At 40.7% G+C, this 26,147-nt stretch overlaps 1 protein-coding gene across 8 annotated transcripts in view; it reads left to right on the top strand.

Moving 5' to 3' along the window:
• The window catches only part of SYNDIG1 (synapse differentiation inducing 1), a 180,782-nt gene that overhangs the window by 40,655 nt on the left and 113,980 nt on the right, over window positions 1-26,147 (top strand). Inside the window, exon 2 of one of the 8 annotated variants that reach the window (XM_060610662.3) lies at window positions 18,238-18,317. The exons of the other annotated variants lie outside the window; for them this stretch is intronic. The gene's annotated coding sequence lies outside the window, so the exon portion shown is untranslated. The remainder of the gene's footprint in view (window positions 1-18,237; window positions 18,318-26,147) is intronic. 8 annotated transcript variants of the gene reach the window in all.

The following is a 26,147-nucleotide window of genomic DNA, read 5'->3' as shown; positions in this document are numbered from 1 at the left end:
TTGGTGTGTGGGTCTCTGATGGCTTGTTTCAGTGCAATGTGGATTGTGGTGTATCTAGTCCAAGGATCAAGTAAAAATGCACATGTGTAAATGGAGCACATAAATAACAAAAATGTTTAAAGAAGCCCCTTGAAAGAAAATGGGGGGGGTGGGTGGGTTTGGAGACTGAGAAAGGGAAGGGACCCACGCAAGCTGGACTGGGTAACTGTCAGGTACCTGTGTGCCAACCAACCCTAGCCTTGGCTGTGAATCTCCATCTATGGCTGTGAAGCTACTGGGGGCTGGGTCCTGGGGTTTATTTGCCTTGTTGTAAAGCATAGAAACTCTTAATTTTCAGTTTTCTTCAGGGTAGATCAAGCTCTAAACTTGGAAACTGTAGTTCATAAGAAAAAGCTTTTACTTCAGAGTAGTAAAAGAAGGCGAGTGGGACCAACAGAAAGTTGTGGATGGAGATGGTGTCTAGGGGGTGGGGATGGAGGTAGAAAAACAGGGGTTGGCTTGTTATGGGCCTCCTAAGCTACACTGAGGCCTTTGGACTGTACCCCAGGAGCACTGTCACTAAAGGAACATGCACAGGGGTGTCACAAGATCAATTATATGTCTGAAAGACCCTTATCTGCTGCATTGGCCAGAGGTAGATGTTGTGGAGGAGCTAGGAGATGTTGAGGTGGTCTGGGTGAGAGATGGTAACAGCTGGCTCTAGGGTGACAAGGGAGATGAGTGAAAGGATCAGCAGGACTTGTTGATGACACTATTTTGATGGTGAGGAGGAGGTGGTGGTAATAGAGACTCCAAGGTTTGGGATTTAGACCAATAGTGATTCGTGGACACAGGGAGTGGGGAAGGGAACAAGTTAGGTTTTAGTGTGCATTGAATCTGATTCTTTTGAGAAGTCCTAGTGGGGATTCCAGTGGGTCTGGTGGTCATTGGCACATGGGCAGTAGTTGGCACCATGGGTTACAGGGAGACTGATGAGTGAGAAAGGATCTAAACACAACACTTAAAGGCTGGACAGAGAAGGATGACCTGGTGGAGAATGGGTGGGAAGACCTGAGGAGGGGGCAGGAGAAGCAAGGAAAAGTGCAGCCAGAGAAGCCATGGGAAAAATTATCTGGAGGAGAAGGAAGTTGCCAAGGGGTCATATGTTTCTGAGAACTCAAGCATTGAGGAGGTGAGAACCTATCCTTTTGGCTCATTGACATCTAGGCCATGGGTTTTCTTGGTGGAATGGCCAGGAGGGGACCAGATTGGTTCCTGCACACCCCTGCCCCAGATTTGCCCTCTTCACTCAACCTTGCAGCTCAATTTGGGTGGATCTGGTGCATCCACATTGGTTTCTTATACCATGGGATTTGGTTTTCGGTGGCACTGCAAGATTTTTAACAGAATTTAAATTTAGTAGAATCCCAGGTGTTCTCCATGCATACTTGTTTCATAGTTTACTCCATCCACCAGGTTAAGGCGTATCTGCTGATGGCTAATCAAAGCATCATCCTGAAGAACCAGACCATAGACATCAGAGCATAGGGAGGCTAGAGTTTACTGAGTGGGTCAGAAATCACAACACAGGAAGTAAGAGGCTAGATATTACCTTGTAACACTTGAAGCAAGTTTTTAAGTGTGTAGCTAGTGACATGTCACTAAAAGTTTCATCCTTTCTCGGTGGTCTCACTGTGTCTATCCTGCTGAAAGGCATGGCTTAGTGGTAACCAGCCAGAGGCTGGCCTCAGAACAGTGCTGCTACAGGGAAATGACTTATTTTAACCAGTCCAGAATAAGTGTTCCAGCATGACAGTAAATAAAAGAGTGCTATGACATAATCTCAATGCTGACCCTGAGGCTTGGGGTATGACTTAGTCCCTCCATACCATCAATTTAGCTCAAGTGTTTCATTTTGGTACTACATGGTTCCATTTATCAGTAACCCCCCCCCCCCCCCCCCCCGCCAGGAGGAATTTCCATCTAGGTTGATGCAGCTGTGACTGGAAGGATGCCCAGCAAGGGGTCTGTCTTCTAGGCATCATTATCTTCAGCAGGTTTTAAGACCAAGGACACATGGAATAAGGTAAAGTGAAATCTTTATCCAAAAACATGCCACACATCCAAACAGCAGCAGACCCACATACCCAGAAAAGAAAATGTAAGTGAGGGAGTACATCCAAGTCATCAGCAAACCAAGTCAGCTTTGAGAGAAAGAAATCCTCCTGAAGATATGGACATTGTGATAGCAGTCCTCCTGATGCCACCAGAGTGACCAATGGCCTGGTATATTGCCATCTTATTTTTCCTTGAAAGCTGGAGAAATGAGATTTCAACATATAAACTTTCTAAAATTCAAGTCTCTGGCAGTCACATAACATTAACACCCACCAGAAAAGGCCCTTATCTGGAAGCTCCAGACTGGCCTCTTTGCTGCAGCAGATCTGTGGCCAGCAATCCAGAAATTGTACTCCCCTAAACTAAAATGCCTACTGGTTTCATTCTGGCTTGTTTAAAGTCTGCTATGCTCTGATTTTCAGGGTAGTGGCTCTTCCTTGACCTGCTAACCCAAATTAGCATGGCCCACAGCAGACCACACAGTTCCCAGAACTGACAGAGATGGCACCTTGTCACCCAGGTCACATGGGAGGGGCAGGTGCAAGTCCACTATACAAAGAGAGCAGCTGGGCAGAGGGCAAGGCAGCCTGTAGCCTGGCCCCTCATTCAGTCCAGGGGGGAGATTGGGCTAAAGGGTTTGGGTGTGTGTGGCTTTCTTGGGAAATGATTAGGGTGAGAGTAGAAAAGTGAGAAGGGAAGAGAGGGCCAAATAATGGCTCTTTATCAAGAGTCACCACTGGCATGGGTGAGTGGTGGCTGGGGTCAGTCCTGCTGGGTGAGTTCTGGGAGACAGAGTATTTTGTCTTCAGAATTTTGACACCTGCAGTCCAGGGCTGGTGGATTCATTCTCCACTTCAGTCCACAGTGGCCAAGGCTGCTTCTGGGGGCACTGACTCCCTCCTGAGCTTGCCAGCGTGTGGACCAAGACAGCACCTTCATTTGCTTGCAGTAGGATGCATCAGTGCATGCTGTGGGGATGAGTGCACAGGGTATACAGGCAGGGACCATCACATCTGCAATGCCAGAAATGCCTCAACTTTCTGATTAATCATCTATATTCCCTAGCAGTTCCAGAGGGAGGAGCAAATAATAGTCATTATCATTTTGTCCCTGCTATTGAGACCCCTGGCTTTTCTGGAAGATGCTGTTGCAGCTCACTACTTAGGCTCTTCCTTTGTACAAAGGCATGTTCCTATTCCACCCCTGGGCACCAGCAGGAACACAAATCTTGCCATCATTGGGCTACTTTGAGCAGTACAGGAGCCCAGAGGGAGGAGAGCTGTAGGGCCCATGAGGAGGCACCTACTCAGCACACAGAGCAGGTGTCCACAAGGCTGTAGGTTCCTCCTGTAGCTTCTGAGGATCTCCCTGATGGAGAAAAGAAAGTGGACCGTCACAGGCATAAGCAGGACACCAGTGACTAAGCCAAGCCTTCTCCATCATCTGAACATGAGAGAAGCAGCCTCCAGTGGTCTCCTGCTGGTTGTCTGTCTCCTCATTGTCCAGAACACGCTGTGGGCACAGTTTGCCCACAACCTGTGGATCCCACGCAAGGAACTCATTGCCAAGAAGAGCCAGGGGGGTTGGTTGGGAAGTGCGCTGTTCACAAATCCAAGAACCACTAAGTAGGGAAGTAGGGAAGTAGGTCAGTGGACCCTCATAAGAGCCCCAGTCTGAAGTGGTCACTTGGGCAGAAGTAAAGAGAAGGATCTGCATCTTAATGTGTGCTTTAAAAAAAGCTAGAAAAAAAAGAAAGAAAACTGCTAGAGAGGAAGAGGGCATAAAGAAAGGTGGGAGAAAGTTAAGAGATTAACACACAATAGTAATAATGGGTGAGTAGAAAGTTAATATTAAGAGGGATAATATTTAAATGTCAGATGATTTAAAAGCTCCAATGAAGAAAAAGATATATGAAATAAAAAAGATTAAAATTAAAAAAGAAACCACAGAACCAGCAAAGGGGAAAGCCCAGAAGTTAAAGATTGTGTTTTAAAGAAAAAACAAAAATGAAATGAACAGGTAAATGTTAAAACAAGACTAGGAATTGGTAACAAAATGCATACAGTTCTTTAAAATGATAAAAAAAAAAGTGTGATTTCTCTGGCTCCCAACTCACCTGCCCACAGGCACACAGTGGAATAATTGTGGTTATTGAAGGATAAAGGAAATAAATAGAGGTAGAAGTAAGGAGCTTGAAGATTAAATTAAGAGTATTGCTACCAGGTCAATAAGAAATAAAAACCACAATTGCCTAGATGCCAAGTCCTACAACATAATGAATTCATAGTTATTTAAGAAACCAATAAATACAGTGTAAAAAGATGATACATAAAATATATGTAGTGTTTCACTGGCTTGATGTGTAAATCTCTCTGGAGTGAGTTATCAGTTTCCCATGAGATGTCCTTGGGTCCTTGTAACTTTTGCAGGAACTCTTGGCACAGACAACTGTCACTCAGAGTTTATGACCTGATGCTCTATAGACATGTTTTATTTAGTCCCTAGAGGGATTTAGGGGATTCACATGAATGCATGTGCACGCACACACACACACACACACACACACACACACACACACACACTTCAGCTGTCATTTTAAAATAAACCTGGATCCAAGTGTCTCTTGAGCTCTCTATTGTTTTCTTCTCTCTCAACTTACTTAAAATGTACACTTTTTATTTATATCATTAGTTATTAGTCTTAATTTTTTAATATGTGTTCCTTAATGTGCAAATTCCAGAATTAATGCTATCACCATCCTTCTCAAGAATATAAGGATCTTAGAATCCCCTTTCTGAGTTACATTATTGTTCAGTATTTTAGTTCCTTCTTACTTTTGTCACACCAGAATTCATCCTTGTTATTGTCATTATTGTTGCTATTTATATATTCAGTGCTTATTAAAGATGACTCATATTCCTCAATTACCTTATATTTGCATCTATTTCTGCCTTCTGTGATGGATCTCCTCTTGTCCAGAGAATATGGTTTAGTCATCCTTTTAGTGAAAATCTCTTAGTGGTTCATTCTTTCAGTCTTTGGCCAAATGGATTTTGTTCTTATTGGTGAATTAATAGTTCAACTAGGTATAGAATTCTAGGTTGAAAGTGTTTTTACACTCAGGAAATTTGAAAGTATTTTTTTAATGTTTATTTATTTTTGAGAGAGAGGGAGAAAGAAAGCACAAGTAGGGGCTTGAACTCCTGAAATGTGAGAGATCATGACCTGAGCTGAAGTCAGATGCTTAACCTACTGAGGCACCCAGATGCCCCTTTGAAACTACTTTTCATTTTTGTATGGTTTACATGGCGGTTACTGAGAAATCTATTCTTGGTTTGCTTTTTTTATATAGGGAATGTACATATTTTTTCTTTAGTTAAGTCATATTTTTATATAGTTTTAATATAAGATCTATAGGTGTGGAATCCCTTTAGTTTAATTTGTATTATGTGTTTTTGGGTCTGCAAATTCACATCTTTCATTAGTTCTGATAAATTCTCAAATCTCTTTAGACATTGCCTCTTCCCCAATCTTAGTGTTATCTCATTCAGGAATCCCCAGTCTATTCTTCTAGAATTTCTATTGGTTGACTAAGAGACATTGCCATTTTTATCTTCATGCTTTTTAAATTGTCTTTCATGTTTTCCATTTTATGCTGAATTCCAAGTAATAGCATTAGTTCCACATTCCAGTTCATTTATTCCTTCATGGGATAGTTCCAGTTTGATCATTCACTTTTCCATCATGTTTTAAATTAAGTATATATTTTTATTTCAGGAAATTCCAATTTACCTTGACTCTTTTGATAGCATTTTCCCCTAGGTGGGTTTAGTTCCTTCCTGTATTCCTTGAGAAAAATCTTCAGAGAGACTTATTTTGTTACCTCTGTCTTAATGTTTATTATCTGAAGTTCTTGGGCAGCTGCTTAATCTGTTAACCCAGGCTCATGGTGGATTGTTTCTTAGTAAACTTTAGATTTCTGAATTGTGACCCTCTTAACCGGAATTCTAGCTGAAAATTTGGTTGATATCCTGAGGTGAAGGTGTGTCACACAGGTACCCCAGGGGTTCACTGACCTGAGCTTACTTTTTCATGGGAGTTTCTCTGCTGTCCAGATCATGACATTAAAATCTCAAACTTCAGCTCCCCCTGGGGTTGAATTTCCAGCAGAGAACTTTCTCCAGTCTCAGGCCAAGTGGACCAAGCCCTGTTTTCTCCCTCATTGCACTGATGGGGCAGAGTGAGCACTTTTACTGGGGGTCCCATCTTTATGTGGGGTCTCAATTCCTGCTCCTTCTCTGAGGAGACCCAAGGTCTGTCTCCTCTCTCTACACGACCACTACAACCCAAGGCTTGTTTACTGAGACTTACCTCTCTCTTCAAAGATGCAGCAACATCAGTTTACATTTCTGGCTCTGTATTTCACTTCTCTCTTTAATTTTTCCCCCTGAATATTTCCCTAGCTTTCTTGTGAGCTCATCTATACCTTTAAAGGAATCTTTGCTGTATTATGCAACATGCTTAGATACTGTGTTTCAGGAGGTTTTCACATTGTATAGTCAGTCTCCATGATTAAAGCAGATTTCTCCAGAGAGATCTGAAGATCTGGCAATACCAGGTCTGTTTCAGCAGGACTGAAATAGGCTAGAACCTTAAGCGGGGGAGTGTGCTCTGTTCAGTCTGTAAGTTACAACTTGCAATATTTTTCTCATCCCTGTGTTGGCATTTATGATCCAGCATTATATGGTGCCTACGTTGCCTAACTTTGAGGCTTCTTCTGTCAAAGCCCACCTGCTAAAGACCAACATGAGCACCTGTAGTCAAATGAAATTTGTTGTATTTAGCCCCCACAGCAAGCCAAATGGGCAACGTGGGATCTTGGGAGCATCCTCAGTAGGGAGGAAAAGGTCCTTAAAGGATTAGAGCTGTGCTAAATTATTCTCAGGAGCATGTGGGGCAGGAGCAGCCATGGGTGTGATACAGTGGAGAAGCATAAATACAGTTCAGTAATTGGATGTTTCAGTAACCTGTGTTCAAGAGGCAGAGGAACTAAGCAGAGTTGGAGCCACCACTGGTAAGAAAGGCACTTGCTCAGAAGCAAAGTTTGAAAGCACTTTTATAGCTGCAGTAGGTTTCTTGTGCAAGAACATGATTTGTGGGGTTTGTCCTGTCCTGTTAGAAACATTATATCAGCAGCAATCAGCAGGGTTGATTTTCAGTTTTCTCACTTCTTAGGGCTTAACTAACCTTTAAATGAACTGTTTTTGTCAAAGAGAAATCCCTTGTTCCAAAAGAAACCTCAGTTCTTCTGAAGCTCCTGCAGAAGGGGTAACTAGGTGCTTGGACCTTCCAGTGTCCCAGTCTCTGGTTTCCTGCCGGGTTGATTCATAAGGGCCATAAAGCTGTCATATATGTGACTCACCACATTTCACCGCTTGAGTATATCTCTTAACACTGTGTTTTCACCCTTTAAAGCTCATTAAGGAATACACCTAAGAAAAAGCCAGCCCCCATCTGTTGACAATGTAATGAAATCAAGGAGCCATCCCCACCCTATTCTTCTAAAGCCTTTATTCACCCTTTATCAGTCTAAACACCCCAGTATGAACCAAGGCTGGCCCAGCCTGTCCTTGGAGCATGCGCCTCATTCCAATTTGTACCCCTTGACCTTCACTAGGTTTGTGAAAGCCATCACTGATGGGCAGAGAATAACTGAAGAGTAAACGGCCATGGGAATAAACTTGAGATATTAGCATAGGACTGCTGGGTTGAAATGTGACTCATTTTCTATGTCAGAGCTCTGATGAATTAATTTCAGCTGCTGATTTTTCTTATGTGTTTCTCAGGCTGAGCTCGCCCTCTGTCACATGAAAGTTCAGGAAGCAGCCTGAGAGTTTATTTTGCTAATTAATTCGAAGGTAGGCCATGTATGCCACCCATGAGATTGTGCATTCATTTCTTTGTAATAAAGAAACCGTGTTTCTATATTGAAGAAGCACTTGGTTATTGGAAAACTCTGGGGGGATATCATTTTTTAGTTTTTATACCTTCAGTTTATTTTAGCAAATCTGAGGTTTAGAAAAACCAATGCATGGGGAATAGCAAATCACTTCACTGTTTTGTTTTTGTGGATATTTGAGATCTCATGTTGTATCCTAAGTATCTTTTAGTAGATGATTTATGATGTGGATGATGACCTTGACCTGGCCATGTTTTCACTTTTGGGTTCATTTATGTGAACTTGGAAAAGTATAAAGCATATTACTCTTTTTTTAAATTAAATATATTTATTTATTTTGAGAGAGAGAGAGTACAAGCAGAGGAGGGGCAGAGAAAGAGGAAGACAGAATCTGAAGCAGGCTCCAGGCTCTGAGCTGTCAGCACAGAGCCTCCGGGGGCTCAAACCCACAAACTGTGAGACCATGACCTGAGCCAAAGTCAGACACTTAACCAACTGAGCCACCCAGTGCTTCAGGCACCCCTGAAGCATATTATTCTTGTGAAATTCTCCAATTGTAGCATGCACATTCCTTTCACATTTTAACATTTCTTAAATTCTGAAATAGGGATGCATCTTACAATCAAAGCCTACTGAGACTTGATGAAATATGACAAGGTTTTCCCCTGAACAAATCTTTATGTAAGTGAGTAAATCTAAATGAATATTGACTGTATAAAGCAATAATAATAAATTATTATGGGGCCTAACTATATGTATTAAATACAATTATAGATATCTATTTAATAATATTTTATATATTATATACCATTTAAAATAAGGACAACAGCAGTGCTAGATTGAAAGACTGTGGTCAGACTTAACATGTAAGTTTCTTGTATTTTTCAGGAAATGGTGAAAGAACCAATTTATATTAAACCCAAATCAGTTCAAAGGTACCATATCTCATTGGCTTGGACACCAAAGTTATTGCTTATGTTTTTAAAGAAAGTCATTTTTTTTTATTATGGTAAAATATACATCACTTAAAATTTACCATTTTAGCTATTTTAAAGTATACAGTGAAATGACATTAAGTGCATTCACATTGCCCACAAACCATCTCTAGAACTTTTTCATCATTTCAAACTGAAACTGTGTACTCATTTCTCCCTTGCTTTGGTCCCACGCAACCACCATTCTGTTTTCTGTCTTATAAATTTGATTATTCTAGGTACCTCATGTAAGTGGAATCATATAGTATTTGTTTTGTGTCTGGCTTATTTCACTTAGCATAATATTTTCACGGTTCATCAATATTGTAGCAAGTTTCTACATAAGCTGTGCTACATAGCAAGTTGTAGCATAAGTCGCTTCCTTTTTGAAACTGAATAATAATATTCCATTGTATGGGTAGCTCACATTTTGTTTATCCCTGAATCTGTCGGTAGGCAGTTAGGTCACTTCCATCTTGTGGCTATAGTGAATAATGCTGCTATGAACATGGGTCTACAAATACCTCTTTGAGACCTTGCTTTCAGTTCTTTGGGGTATATACCCAGAATGGAATTACTGGATCTTCTGGAAATTCTATGTCTAATGTTTAAGGAACCACCAAGCTGTTTTCCACAGGGGCCATGACATTTTATATTTCTACCAGAAATATATGAGGCTTCCAGTTTCTCCATGATGAAATGATTAAAAAAATATTTTTGTTTGTGGTTATTTTGACTAGGATAAGAAGCTCAGGTAAAATATTAAGTAGTATGCAAAAATCAATAATGAAAATTCCAAACCTCTCACCTCGATTCCTAACATATTGTGCCATATCCCCAACCTGCTTCCCAGAGGCAACTCCTTTTCACCTTTCTCTTTTGACAGTTATGCCATGCCTTGACTGCTATGTTCATCCAGTTATTTCTTGATCTGTTGAGTTTATATTCTGTCCAATGGGTTTCCTGCTTTGAAAAGGTAGAATTTAGGTCACTCAGGGTTATAATTTAGTTCACTAACACTATTCCCCATCTCCTCCCCTCCTCTAACTTTCTGGCGTTGTATAATTTTGAGTTCTCCCATAGGTTCCTATTATATCTTAAACTTCCATATCCTGTCTTCCTATGAGGCAGGATGAGGCTGTGGGTGGCAGGTTTTTTTCACGCTGCTTCCCTTGTTCCCATTTACCTTCCCATGGAGGTTGGCTATGTCCTCACTTTTACATTAGAAGTGAGTCTAGCTTAATGGCTATGAGTCAGACCCTAAAATCAGACTTCCCGGACATGATTCCGGCTCTGCTGCTTACAGGGGGAAGGCATTGAGCAGGTTACTTAGGTTTTTGGTGCCCCAGTTTGCACATCAGTGAAGTGAAGTAACAGCAATACCTACTTCACAGGGTTATTTAGAAAATTAAACATGATAAGCCTCATAAAGATCTTAGCACAGTGTCTGGCATTTAGGTGTCTGGTCAAAATGACAATTATGATTATGGAGTTGATGGTGACTTTGTCAGGACTGGTAACCTTTAAAATCTGCTTTTTAATTGTATAGATTCCAAATGTTAAATTATTAAACAGTTATTATCATGCTTCTAGAAATGCTAGGACTATAAACCCAAGTTATAGTGATAAAACAGTATTTCTTCTCTTCTGGTTTCCTGTATCATGACCACCTATACTAGAAGAAAGAAAATATTTTGAGTATCTAGATCAAGTGCATTCTTTTATATTTCATAGCCGCTTAAAATAATGGGAAATTTTGTTTTGCTTTTGTGTTTAGATCCGTGGAATTCTTATACAATTTTTCTGCTGTGTGGAGTTTTTTCCCGGAGTTTCTAAATGACTTTCCTTTAATATTGAGGGAAGAAACCTGCGTCTTCCTCCCAGAATAGCCGGTATCTTCCAGCTTTGTGTTTGATCTTTCCTCCTCAGAAATATGGCCTTTGTGAAGCCCACAGATGTTTGTTATAAATTGGACAGATTGTTGATGGACAGCTGCCATACGGGGATTTTTTTTTATTCATTTCCGGAATTATTCACTGTATCTTTTGTCCCTGATTATCCACTTCCTTGGTGTCCATTATCATTTGTTTTTCCCTAGAGTGAATTTGTAAGTTACTTAATTAGGGAGAGTATATGTGAGAAAAATTTTATGAGTGCTGAAAATATTTGTTGTTGTTTTATTTCCTTTTTTTGCTTTTGCTCACACTTGAATGATTGTTTGGTTGGGTGCATAAATTAAAAAGTGTTTTCTGCCTGCATGTTCATACATTGTGGAAGGATCACCACAGTCCAGCTAAATGACTTACCCACCACCTCTACTGGGTTACCTTTGTATGGTATGTGCATGTGCACACATATGCACACATATGCTGGGAAATTTAAGATTTATCTTCTTAGAAAATTTCCAAAAAGTACAATACAGTATCATTAGCTGTCATCACCACCCTGTATTTAGATCTCCAAAACCTACTTATGCTCTAAACTGAAACTTTGCAACCTTTAACCAACATCTCCCCATTTCCCCCACACCTTCCATCCTTGACAACCATCATTCTACTCTGCTTTTATGAGTTCAACTTGTTTATATTTCACATGTAAGAGAGATCATGCAGAAATTAATGTAACATTGTGTGTCAACTATTCTCAAATAAAAAAGTTTTTTAATTAAAAATGTTAACCAAAAAATAGGAAAAAAAGTTTTTTTTCTTCCAGCTCTCAAGGCATTTGCTGGTTGTCTTTCCAACATGTGTTGTTGTAGTGGAAAGTTCAATGTCAGACTGTATGTCTCTGTCCCCTTGGCCACCATCTACCTCCCCCACCAAGTCCTGGCTGCAGCTTCCACTGACTTTCCTTCAGCAATTTGAACCACTCCTCCTCTACTGTGGCTTTTTAAGTCTTTATTTTGTTAAGTATTTGTTACTACTTTCACTTCTATTAAAATCTTTTTTTATTCTTTTGCAAACATTTTAATGAGGTCTTCTTCAAGAGACAGAAGAAAAATAATGTGTGCTCAGTGCTTCCTCTTGCATCAGAAGCAGGGCCCCATTATGGATGTATTCTCTGTCTCTCTGGTTAGTCTTATTAGAGCCTTGCTTTTAGAGAGCAAACTTCTGGCTTTGTTGTTTCTCCATGTTGTATCTTTGCTTTCTATTTCACTAGTTTCTGCTCTTATCTTTATTACCACCTGTCACATATATTACTTCCTTTTACTATTACTTTAGCTAATGTATTTATTTAGATGTCAACCCCTTACTTTTTGGCCTTTATTTCCCTGATAAATGAGTTTAAGCCTCTATGTTTCTCTCTTGTATTGCTTCAGCTGCATCCTTTGGTTTTGACCTGTATTTTGTGTGGTTTGGTTTGGTTTTCTTTTTTTTAATTTTTATTATTTAAAAAAATATTTTAGTTAACATACAGTGCAATGTTGGTTTCAGGAGTAGAATTCAGTGACTCATCACTTCTACACAACACCCAGTGCTCCTCACAAGTTCCTTACTACCCATCACCCATCTAGCCCATCCCCCACCCACCTCCCTCCATCAACCCTCAGTTCTCTATCATTTGGAGTCTCATGTGGTTTGTTTCCCTTTATTCTCTTCCCCCCTCTTCCCATATGTTCATCTGTCTTGCTTCTTAAATTCCACATATGAATGAAATAATAGGATATGTGTCTTTCTTTGATTGACTTATTATGCTTAGCATAATACATTCTAGCTCCATCCATATCATTTCAAATGGCAAGATTTCTTTTTTTTCTTTCTTTTTTTTTTTTTTTTTTTTGGTGGCTGAGTAATACTTCATTGTATATAGTTTTGATGTGTAGTTGTTCAGTATGATTCATTTCTAAATAAGTTTTCATTTTGTTTTAATTATTCTTTGGTCCCAACTAGGAAAGTATTACTACTACTACTAGGAAAGGTTACTCAGTCGGTTAAGCATCCGACTTCAGCTCAGGTCATGATCTCATGGCTCATGGGTTCAAGCCCTGTGTCAGGCTCTGTGCTGACAGCTCTGAGCCTTGGAGTCTGCTTCAGATTTTGTGTTTCCCTCTCTCTCTGCTCCTCCCTTGCTTGTGCTCTCTATCTTTCTCTCTCTCTCCAAAATAAATAAGTAAACATTTTTAAAAAGATATTAAAATTCCTTTGGTTTAAGTCTCAGTTTTTTTATTGATCTTTAAGTGTCTTATTTCACTTTGTGAAAGATAGTTTTGTTGTACACTCTTCAAAGTCAACAGGTGATTTAGCTCAATATAGTGAAGATGTTAGTCCATTGTCCTCTGGCTTCAATGATTCTCCATGTCTGTCACCATTTTCATCTTTATTGCTGTGTAAATTATCTTCCCTTTACCTTTCACCACATTTAGGATTGCCTTTCAATTCTGTTTGCATCAATTTAATGACAGCATGTCGATGTGGTGTTTATCAGTAAATTTTTCTTACCTATCAGTTTTTTTTTTTTTTTTAATTTTTTTTTCAACGTTTTTTATTTATTTTTGGGACAGAGAGAGACAGAGCATGAACAGGGGAGGGGCAGAGAGAGAGGGAGACACAGAATCGGAAACAGGCTCCAGGCTCCGAGCCATCAGCCCAGAGCCTGACGCGGGGCTCGAACTCACAGACCGCGAGATCGTGACCTGGCTGAAGTCGGACGCTTAACCGACTGCTCCACCCAGGCGCCCCACCTATCAGTTTTGAAAATATCATAGGTGACATTCCTTCAAGCATTACTTCTCTTTTCCCCAAGATTCTTCTCTTTTTCTGGAACTCCTCCGAGAAGTAGGTTAAATCTTCTTATTCCAAACTCCCTTCTTTTAACTACCAATTCAATTTTTCTATCTTTTTTTTTCTGCTAATGATACATTCTGAATACAAGAATACCTCATTTTCTTGTTCCTCATAGGTACTGCATTTTTTTTACAGATTGATGGCTTGTGCCAACTCTGTGTCAAGAAAGTCTATTGGCACCATTTTTCCAACACCATTTTCTCATTTTGTGTCTCTGTCACATTTTGGTAATTCTTACAATATTTCAAACTTTTTCTTTATTATATCTTCCCTTGAGCCAAAGCCTAATTCAGAGCAAAGCAAAGTAAATTCTGTAAAAGTTGAGAGAGGTGAGGAAGCTGCAAAAGAAAAGTTTGTAGTTCACAGGGGTTGGTTCATAAGGTTTAAAGAAAGAGTTGTCTCCATAACGTAAAAGTGCAAGGTGAAGCAGCAAGCATTGCTATAGAAGCTGCAGCAAGTTCTCCAGAAGATGTAATGAAGATAATTAATAAAGATGGCTCCAATAACAATATATTTTAATATAGATAAAAATAGTATTTTATTGGAAGAAGATGCCATCTAGAATTTTCATAGCTAGAGAGGAGAAGTCAATGCCTGGGCTTCAAAGCTTCAAAGGTCAGGCTGACTTTATTAATGCAGCTGGGGATGTAAGTTTAAACCAATGCTCATTTAGCATTCCAAACCTCTAGGGCCCTTAAGATTTATGCTATATCTGCTTGTTCTATCTAAATGAAACAAGAAAGCCTGGATAACAGCACATCTTTCACAACATGGTTTATTTTAAACACACTGTTGAGAATTACTGCTCAGAAAAAAAGATTCCTCTCAAAATACTATTGCTCACTGGCAGTGCACCTGACCACCCAAGACCTCTGATGGAGATATACAACAAGATTGATGTTTTTGTGCATGCTCACCCAACATCCATGGATCAAGAAGTAATTTCAACTTTTAAGTTTTATTATTTAAGAAATATTTCAGTAAGCTATAGCTGCCATAGAAGGTGATTCCTCTGATGGATCTGGGCAAAGTAAATAGCAAACCTACTGGAAAGACTTGATCACTATAGATGCCACTAAGAACATTTGTGAGATTCATGGAAAGAGGTCAAAATATCAACATTATTGGGAGTTAGAAGAAGTTGATTTCAACTCTCATGGATGACTTTGAGGGGTTCAGGACTTTTAACAGAGGAGGTGACTGCAGATGTGGTGGAAACAGTGAGAGAAGTGGAAGCCTGAAGATGAGACTGAATTGCTACAATCTCATGGTAAACTTTCACAGATAAGGAGTTGCTTCTTTTGAATAAACAAAGAAAGTTATACCTTGAGGTGGATACTACTCCTGGTGTAGAAGCTGTGAAGACTTTTGAAATGACAACAGAGGATTTAGAATATTACATAAACTTAGTTGATAAAGCAGCAGCAGGGTTTGAGAGGATTGATTCCAGTTGTTAGAAGTTCTGTGTGTAAAATGCTATCAAATAGCATCATCTGCTACAGAGAAATCATTCATAGAAGAGTCAATCAATGTGACAAACTTCACGGTTGTCTTATTTTAAGAAATTGCCGCAGCGGTCGTAGCTTTCAACACCCACCACCCTGTTCAGTCAGCAGCTATCAGCTTTGAGGCAAAACCCTCTACTAGCAAAATGATTAAAACTCACTGAAAGCACAGATTATGGTTAGAATTTTTATCAATAAAGTATTGTTTAATTAAGGTATGTACATTGTTGTTTGCTTAAACATAATGCTGTTGCACACTTAATAGACTACAGTATAGTGTAAACATAACTTTTGTATGCACTGGGAAACCAAAATATTCACTTGACTCACTTTATTGCACATTCACTTTCTTGCAGTGGTCTGGAACAAACCCACAATATCTCTGAGGTATCTCTATATTTTTCTTGAGTCCACCTTCTAGATTATCTTTTTTTTCCTCCATCTGTGTCTTTTTGCTCTATAAATTTTAGTTCTTCTTGTATATTTTTATTTCAATTGAATTTTTTTTCAGTTTTTGAAGTTCAATCCATTTTTATTTTTCTACTTATACTCTCTTGCTACTTGCTCATTTTTCAATATTTCTATTTATGTTTCTGTAAATATTTTATAAATCATTTTTATATTTCTATCTCTTCTATATTTCCATAAATATTTTATAAATAATTGTTCTATATTCTTATGATTTCATTACCTAAAATCTTTGATTGCCCAAAGCTATTTTTTACCTACTGATTCTCACTCACAGTGACATGCATGCAGTCTTTTGTGCATGCTGATCTTTAATTGTCAGCTCATCGTGTGATTCGATTATGTGGTTAAATATGGGGATCTTTTCACCACAGAGGTTTGAATCTATATCTGCTGGTAGCCAGGGCTCATCACTTACTTGAAACTATGTCAGAACCTACAGAATGGCAGCTCTCAGAGTGTGATCTTTGGATCAGCATCATCAGCATCACCCAGGAACTGCTTAGCTATGAAAAAATTTTGATACCCTTCCACAGTGAATAAGAAACTGCTGGTGGAGCCTAGAAATCTATACTTAACAAGCCCTCCAGGCGATTCTAAGGCATACTTAAATTTGAGAACTTTTATGAAGAACCGTAGCTGAGAATGAGGGTTCAGTCTCAACTTCTTCATCTTGTTTCTCTACCAAGCCTATATAATTTACTATCAGTTACCGTTGGCATTGTAAATCAATGTAATTCTGCCCCTTCTAGAAATGTTTTATAGGATGGTGGTAATTTTGATGTTTTCCTTCACAACGAACAGTATCTCAAAGTATATTCTAATCCAGGGTCTTATTTTGTAGTAAGAGAAGCCCTCAGAGCCTCTAGTCAGCTTTAATGCTAAAAGTGACACTCTGCCCATTAAGGTTTTAATTTGACAAATGTATTTTTTTTGTTTCTAAAGTTGTAATTCCTTCATTTGTAAACATATTAAGCACATTTATTTTATAACCTTTATCTGATAATATCAATAGCTCCGGTCATTGAGACCTAATTTGGGTAATTTTGCTCACCCTTACTAATTGTGACTTATTTCCTTATGTGTTTAATTTCAAACTGAGGTTTCTTTTAACATTGTCTATGGACATCTTCTGAAGCCTGTCTTTAACACATTCTTCCAGAAAGGATTTGCATTTGCCTCTGCCAAGAATCCGGGTGTGAGGTTTCAGCCCCAAACTCTCCAAAATAAGAGTTCAATTGCATTTTTCAAGGCACATTGAGAGTGGGAAATCTGAGTGTGAGTGCAGACTTGTGGTTAGAAATTCTCAGAGATAAAGTCATCCTAGCACCCTCTAGAAGCATCGGGTTACCCACAAGAATTTTAGAGACAAGAATACCTTCAAGGCTTTCTGTCTCTGTCACTCACTCATGGGGAGGAAGAATTCTTGCTTGAGTCTGTATCCACATTCAGTCTTCTCATTGAATTCTTTGATCACATGGGCAGCCTGTATATCTCCAAACCATAGAGTGGTATGTGAGTTGGAGGTGGGGGTGTCACTGCTGTTGATGGTAATGGTAGAGGTGGCATTATTTGTGCTGATGATAGTGGTGGTGTTAATGGTGGTGGCATGATGGTACTGATTGTGGGTGGTGGTGATGGTGATATTGGAGGGGTTATGGAATTAGTAAACTTTTTCTGTGAAAAGCCAGATAATAAATATTTCAGGCTTTACAAGCCATATGGCCTCTGCACAACTACTCAACTCTGCCTTTTTAGTGCAGAATAGCCATAGGCATATATGAATGAATGGATTTGGATGTGATTCAATAAAAATTGATTTATGGACACTGACATTTGAATATTTTATGGTTTTCATGTGTGTTGGAAAATACTTCTTTTCAGCCACTTGAAAATTTACAAAAATCATTCTTAGCTTTTGGGCAATACAAACAAGCAGGATTTGTCCTGTGGGCTAGTTTGCCAGTTCCTGGTGGTAGTATAGTGTTGAGAATGATGGTGATGGTGGTGGTAATGGTGGCCGTGATGACAGTGGTAGTCATAAAGGTTGTGAAGGTAGTAGTGAAGAAGGTGGTGAAGGTAGAGGTGGTGATGGTGGTGATGGAGATGATGGTAGTATTGATGATGGTGCTGAAGGTAGTGGTGATGGCAGTGGTATGCAGATTGTGGTGGTGGTGGTGGTGGTGATGGGTGGTCATGAAGATGATGGTGGTGGTGGTGATGGTGGTAGTGGTAAAGTGGTAGCAGTGAAGGTACTGGTAGTGATTGTAGGATGAGGATGTTCCTAAAGTGGTGGAATTGGTAGAAGTGGGTATGTAGGTTCTGTTGGTGAAGAAGTCACTTCCCACATCTTTCTTAAAACTGAGATGGAGTTTCACAAAACTAAAGCAAGTTGGCAGAACTTTTATAGGCAGCAGTGGCCCTAATACACAGGTTTTTCTTATTTCCAGTACCACAGCATTTCCTCTGCACTTCTCTGACTGACCATTAATGAATAAGATTTAGAATTCCTGCGGATCCTTTCCCAGAGGTATGGTAACAAAGCCTTGCTCACCAGAAGTTTGGATTGGCTTTGTGCTCAGGAAGTCCCAGGTCACCAAGTGATAAGTTCGATGATGCAGCATTTTGCAATTGTAATGTTCCATTTAAATGTTAAATAACAATAACTGATCTGGTTCTGAATGCTTCATTAACTGTCTCCACTGCCAAATCACAGGCTTTTCTATGAGTTTCTGCCAAAGGCAAACTTTAATTGTTTTAATGAGGATTTGCAAGCAGCTCTTTTCTCTCAACACTTGGGCACTGGCGGAAACACATATATCATTTGCTTAGCAGGAGGGAAGTATTTCTGTTTACACAAAAGGCTTCTAACAGTGCTGGGGTTTAGGGAAGACCCAGCACCTGGTGCCCTAATGGTTTCCTTAATTGAGCTGTATGAGAAGGGATTAAAAGTGTTAGGAGCAATCCATGCCTGTCACACATCCCAAGCGTTCTGGCTAAACTAATCTGCTAATTAGTTAATTTTCCACATCAGTTGCATAGTTTGCTCTGTTCCGTTTTTACTTGGAGATGCTTCTCTAAAGGTTGTTTTATGTGTTAAATGTAACTGTTACTACACAAAATCCTTGGCATATAAAGGTTCTTAATCAGCCACAGAAGTACAGATATTAGATACTACTTTGTAAAACTCCTTCTACTCCACACTAAACATATCCTAAGCCCACAGTGCAGATGGTTCAATCTTCCTGTGGGAGGGGTGTGTGTGGGGGTGGGGTGGTGCAGGAGACAGAATCATTAAACATATAGAATTGTTCACAGACTCAGAAAAAAGAAAAATACGAGACAGAGTACTTCCGTTTGTCTCTATTTCTGTGTTGAGGCCTTTGTTTGGAAATCACTATACTTGCAACACTGGTTCCCAAAATTTATATTTGATTTTTTCTAGTTATTTCCTCAGAGTAAAGCATCTATTAAACATTAGAGACAATCCCAATTTCTCCACGGATAGGTCCATGTGTAATTCTGCTGTATTGATAGTACGTAATTCCTGGTGGAGCATGCTAGAATTCTTTTAAAAGGGTGTATGTTGTAGGGGCTAGAAGCAGAAAGAACATAAAATTGCTCAGATCCTGTTCTTAGTGAGGAAGAGGGAGGCTTTGGCTGAAGCATGGGCTGCCTTATTCTGACTTGAAACTCTGATATACCTAAGCATCTGCTGTGTTTGGGTATCTGAGTATTCCATTTCACAGGGAGGAGGCAGGCTCAGCCTGCAGTGTTTTCTCCATTAGCAGGTCACATGGCCTGCCTGTCAGTGGGACTTCTCTGGTCCAGCTAGTGTTTGAGAGACTCCATCTCTACTTACCAAACATCTATGGCACCTGTCACTATGTGTTCCCAGCCATACATGAAATGCCTTTTCCTGCAGAAGTGCAGACTGAAGGGTTTTGTTTTGTTTTGTTTTGTTCTTAAGACAATTTCATTCTCACTATATATTTGCCAGAAAAATAATTCACTATTTTATCAACCATTCAATAAGAGAGATGCAATAAGAGTTAGCCCAGTAGCACATAGGAGCTCAGTGGTAACAACCATACCCCAATGAAAGCAATAAATAAAATGCAGTATATCCCTAAAATGGATTATTATTCAGGCATAAAAGGAGTGAAGTGCTGATACATACAGCAACATTGAGAGCATTATGCTAAGTAGAAGAAGGCAGACACAAATACCACATATTGCATGATTCCATTTATGTAAAATGTCCAGAACAATCAAATCCATAGAGACAGAAGGTAGATTAGTGGCTGCCAGGGGCCGGGGAAGGGAGGAATGGGGGAGGGGAGGGGCTGCCTAATGGATATGAAATGATGAAAATATTCTGGAATCAGATAACAGTGAGGCTTGCACAACTCTGTGAATATACTACAAGCCACAGAATTATGCACTTTAAAAGGTAGTGAATTTTACAGCCTGCAATATATCTGAATAATGCTATTATTTTTTAAATGAATGAAACTACTAATGAAAACAAAAAAGAGCAACAGAACCAGGATCTTCCTGAAATATTGCATACTCTTCAGATGTGAATGCTGATGATGCAGGCCCACAGTCTGACATGCTTCCCAGCTTCTCAGGTGATGAATCACTATGACTCCACCTGGACACAGATATACCTGGGTTCAAATCCTACCTATTCCTTTGCCTCACTGGAGTATCCTCTCTGTATGTATTTAGATCATTCACTGTTAGGATTTAGGATCTTGTAGAATTTGAAAGACACCACCAGAGACATGACCCCGGAATTGCTGAGGCCGCTGGGGGCTTTATTTTTCTTGGTGAAGAGTTGGTGAATCAGTCTTAACCTGTGCATTAGAGGCCAGAAAACCTGATCCCCAACTCATCGTGAGAGAATCCATCTTTTAGAGGGCAGGCTTATATTATCCTACCTGAGACTGCTCTATGGACCCACATTGCCAATTTATCAATTAGTAGTGAGGAATCACTCTCTTGGGGACCAAGGGCATGAAGCTTGTATGACCCTACACACCCTGTCCCTGGAATAAGGCAGCTTATGAATTTGCAAAGAGAATCAACAGTCTCATAGGCTTGTTTTTAATTTTTGTTTTAAAATGTGTTAATCCGGGGTGTCTGGGTGGCTCAGTTGATTAAGCATCCAACTCTTGATTTCTGCTATCGTGATTTCATTCTTCATAGAATTGAGCCTCATGTTGGACTTGTACTAACAGCGTGGAGCCTGCTTGGATTCTCTCTCTCCCTCTCTCTCTGTCCCTGCCTTGCTTGTGTGCTCTCTCTCTCTCTCAAAAAAAAAAAAAAAATGAATAAACTTAAAAAAATAAAATTAAAAAAATAAATAAATAGTATTTATCAATAAAATGTTCATCTAAGCCAGCATGTTCCCTTTGCTGTGGCTGGCCTAGGAGGGTTTCCATCTCTTTAGATGGCTTCTGTTTGGGTATGTTAAGGCAAATAGGTACCTCTTCTCTAAGTTCTGACAAGAGAACCGAGTTCAGTCATTCAATAATATCATAGTGTTGTGAGCTTGTAGACATATAAGCTGGTTTACTTGGTTCCCTTTTCTCTATAGAAATGGTGCTAGCACCTCACAGGCTTGTGGGATATTAGTCTGATGCCTTGGGTTCCTTCTCCAAGAAGCAGGTCCCAAGATAAAAATTCAAGAGCACCAGTAGCAGAGAAGGGAAACGAGATGGTTAGGGAAGGTGCCAACAATTGTCATGTTGCCCAGTAAGATAATCTCTGGGCAATTGAGGGGGCAGGCCTTCTGGGGCCTTAATAGAGTATGCAGAACACCTGCCTCAGACTGTCCCACTAAGGGACAAAGAGGCAGGGCATTCATCCATCAACTTCCCATCTCTCATTAATGGAAGCTGCACCAGGGGCCTTAACCCCTCTGACCTGGCCTGTGACAGCCAAGATAGCATGGTCAGTTCCTGGAATGGTGGGAATCAGGGCAGGGGTAGGAGCAGGGGCACCCATGGATTTAGCTCACCTGGTATCTGTGAACTCATCATCATCATCCCTCAACTTTTCCAAATCCATCCCTTACCCATTGTTTCCTACTTTGGTGACATCTCGTCCACCAGGGGCCTAGGTCAGAAGGAGGGGTGCTTCATCTGCACATTCTCCACTCCTCTGCCTCATTATACATATTCAAGAGAGCACCCAGGCCTATTGACTCTGCCTCCTACTTGCCTCCTGGACATCTCTCCATTCATGGGCCTTCTTGAAGTCTAGCCACCAGCACCTCAGTCAGGATTCCTGCCTCCAGCCTTCCCAGATACACATATGAAGGCTCCTCCTTTCCATCCTGCTGCTCCTCACTGGATGCTTGAGGTTGTTAGGACAGGCTCCAGTACTCCTGCCACCATTCCCACCCTCTTGTCTCTCCCAGACCTCTGCTCCATCCAGCTACACTGCCCTTTGTCCTGCTTGTTCCCTGCCTCAGAGCCCTAAAGCATTTGACAGCTAGAAACACTTTCCTCCCATCTTGACCCTGAAATCCTCCTCACCCTTTAGGTCTTATCTTTAATGACACCTCCACAGGAGGCTCTTTCCCAATCCCCTGGCCAGGTTATTGCACCCAGTTTCTTGTGTATTCACAAAAGGAAGGCTTCTCCTTGTCTAGAGTACTGGGTATACTTTAGTGCTTATTCAAAGACAGTTTTTCTCCTGTGCCCACAAAATGCCTGTCAGGTGGATGCATGGAAGTCCCTGGTACGTGCTTACCATGTGCTAGTGCTGGATACATGCCGTTTTCCTTCCTTTCTGGTTTTGGGGGAGGAAGTTCAAATTATTTTGAAACTTTTCAGGTGATGTTGCATTAGGGGCTGAGGCTACCTCTGCTCTGGAGATCTGGCTTTTGTCCCCCTGGAGCCTGATTCTCCAACCCCAGGGTGAATTTCAGTTGCACTGAGAGATCACTGTCACTTGGGGTGGGGAACATTTGCTGGTCCAGGTTAGAAAGCCTTCAGGATCCAGACTCATGCGGAAAAAGTGCTTCTATTATCTGTAGACATCATTCTCTTTAATTAAAATAATGATGGGATGGGAATAATTACCTGTTTGGGAGCAGGATCATAGTAGTTTGCTGATTTACCACTGGCTCATGTGCACAAACTTTCTAGATGAGAACAAAATGCTTGCTATTTGTGCCAAAGGAAGTACTGGGAAATTGCTTGATGAAAGTCCAACCCTCATCACCACATATATGGAAATATGCTGTCTCCCTATAGGATATAGAATTTCTGGCTGGAATAGCTTTTTCCTAAGTAAAAAGATTATTTGTGAATCAAAAAAAAAGTCATAGCATTCAATAACTGAATCTAACATAGGTGAGCTTTTAAATGACCCACCTCTCTAGGCTAATGGCTAAACAGGTAATTTCCCTTAATTGATAAAAAAAGAATGTTTTGTTTTCATCAGTGCAGCTCTTGTCACATGTATTTGAGGGTTCATTTGTAGCCTATAGTAGCAAAACATCATTAGCTATTCATCAAGCCCTTGTGGACTCGATGGATGATCCAGGACGCATCTTCTGAGTTGCAAGGATGGTAGAACTGGTTCCTGACCTGGAGGAACTTGCAAACCAGTTGAGACAAAGCCCTGTCCCACGTGAATCCCAAAGGGAGTATGGCAGGTGTTGTCACAGACGTCTGACCTAGACATTGCTCCGTGGGGGAGGTGATGTGTAGCAAAGACTGCTTCTGGAGTGAGCAGAAAGCCAGGGACAAGAGAGGAGGGACAGAAGAATGAGATAGACACAGTGGGCTCAGCACATGCAGACACCAGCTCAGAGCATAAATTTGTCTTCAGGAAAATGAGACATGGGGCATCAGGCCTTGTAGTCCAACCTGAAGTCTGCAGTGTGGACAGTGGGCCTACATGACCCTCTCCAGAGAGATATAATCATGAGCCCCAGTGTAATCCTGGCCCTCACACCAATGACCCTGGGGAGGGACTTGGTGAGCAACAGTATCTGTCCACTCAGAGAGCACCATTCATAGTTTTTCTACAAAAATACAACAATGTGAATAATTTTGGAAGATTTTTCATAAACATTTCTATTTACCATGTCTTTTGAAAAATTAGAAATGGCAACGTGGAAACAATTCAGCATGGGCAGAGGCAGCAAGTGTCAGGGGCCAGTGGCTGCCCCCAAGCTGGACGGCGGTGCACCCTGCCAGGTCTGGGGGCCAGGGGCAGTGACGTGGAGACCTTTGGTCTGACCACCAGCTGAAGAGGGCTCTCTGGGTGGCCTGAATCTGAGGGATGTGTCAGGTATAACAGAACTGGTGATTGTAGTAAAAGTTGAGAATGGCTTCTGAAGGGATGACCTGTATGAAGAGTGATTTTGAAATTTAGTTTGTTGTCAACAGAAGCACCAAGAATCAAACACCAACTCACACACACACACACACACACACACACACACACACACACAAAAGAGTGGGAGGACCAAGAACTCTATCCTCAGCCCTGCTCCCAACTTTTGTGCCCCCACCTTCCTCATTATTACCTGCTTTAGCTGTTTCTCTTCCTGGGTGGATTCTCTCTGGGAGGCTGTTCACAGCTCTTTTTCCATGAATTATTCAGAAATGGTTTTAGGTAAATCCTGTCTCTTGGACCTGAGGAGCAATAGATGTTGAGGCCAGCTGTTGTTGCCTTCATCTCCTCCCAGCTGAGCCCCACTCTGCCTCCAAACCAGTGAATGAGATGTACTTAGTACTCAGCTTGTGATCCTCAGAGACCCCTGAGCAAGTGAGGTTTCCAGCTGCTCTGTCTCTCAGGGCCCTAGGGGCCCCATCTCAGTGTTCCTGGGTCATGGGGGCTGTGCTCTGAGCACTGTGTCCCTAGCCCAGAGCTCTCCCCCTGCTTCTGGGAGTCAGTCTCAGGCCATCTCAGTGTTAGAAACCCCATCTGTCATCCACAATCCTACCTAAACACAGTCTTCTGAAAAGTGAAAAACTACCCACAGCTGGAAGAATGGTTGTACTTACGATGAGTAAGTGAGAGGGAAACAGGTCACCTGTGTTTGTCACCCCTACCTTCCAGACACCCCCACACAGACCCCCACAGTTAAATAGGAAGTACTTACTGTGAGGAGCACATGCTTTCTAGCAGGGTCTCTAAGTACCTGTGCTCCTCGGGAAGGCCTCCATCATCTGCTGTGACAGCAGCACAGGAACTGCTGGTTGAGAATCCTCTGGCTACTGATGTCACTACTCATGTGGCCTCTTTATGATCGGTTTGTCAGAAGATGGAATACACAAAACTCAGGAATCATAGTGCTCTCATGGCTCGTGCCACCCTAAAGGTTCCTGCAGGGCTTTGGTCCCTCCCCACTGCGCTGAGGGTGGCTGAACGTGCACAGAGTGTTCTGTGCATCAGAGCCAGGCCCCCAGTGTTGGCAGTGTTTTCTCCTCCACCCACACCCCATGCTGTCCGCAGACCCAGCTGCCTCTGAAATTGTCATATTCCACTCAAAGGCCTTTCTTCCACAATGCCCATTGGTTGTCAAAGTAAAGTTTTTCTGTACATTAGCATTCAAGATCCTTGTAATAAAGCCTCTGCCCCCTTTAACTTATCTCCTGGCCTTACTATGCTAGAATTGCCCCAACACCACCCGTACATGTCCCTGCCACTTTGCCTGGTCTCATGCACTTCCCTCTACCTAGAACATCTTTCTTATATCTTCACCTGTTGATTTAAAGAAAACAAAACAAAACAAAACTTTTTATTATAGAAAATTTCAAACCCAGATGAAAGTGGAGAGAAGTAGACAACGGACCCCATGTACACACCAACCAACTTCACTGATTATCAGCCCATGGCCAACCTGTTTTCTCTGTACTCCACCCACTCCTCCTCCCAAAACAGATGGTTTTTAAACAAATCCCAGCCATCACATCCTTTATTAAATCTGTAAATATTTCAGTATGAATCTCTAGAAGTTGGTAGCTCTTTTTTTTAGGTAGCTCTTTTTAATCCTCATCATATACCTTCAAAAATTAAAAATACCTAAAAAAATTTACAAGAACTCCTTAGTGTCATCAACTACCTAGCTAATGTTCTCATTTCTCCAAAGTCTCAACATATGTTTGTGAATATATGCATAAATGTAGAGATGTTGTATATAAATTAGTGTATGAATGTTTCTGTGTATACATATACATGTACATACATATGTACATATAAAAACATGTCAGTTCATTTGTTTGATTAGATCCAAATAAGATTAATATATTCAACTAGTTGCTATATCTTCTGAGTCTCTTTAGTACATAGAATCTTTCTTTATTCATTGCATGTGTGTGCTCTCTCA

The sequence above is a fragment of the Panthera onca genome, chromosome A3 (genome assembly GCF_046562875.1).
Source record: "Panthera onca isolate mPanOnc1 chromosome A3, mPanOnc1 haplotype 2, whole genome shotgun sequence".
NCBI classification, from domain to species: domain Eukaryota; kingdom Metazoa; phylum Chordata; class Mammalia; order Carnivora; family Felidae; genus Panthera; species Panthera onca.
This window is presented reverse-complemented; position numbering and strand designations above follow the sequence as displayed.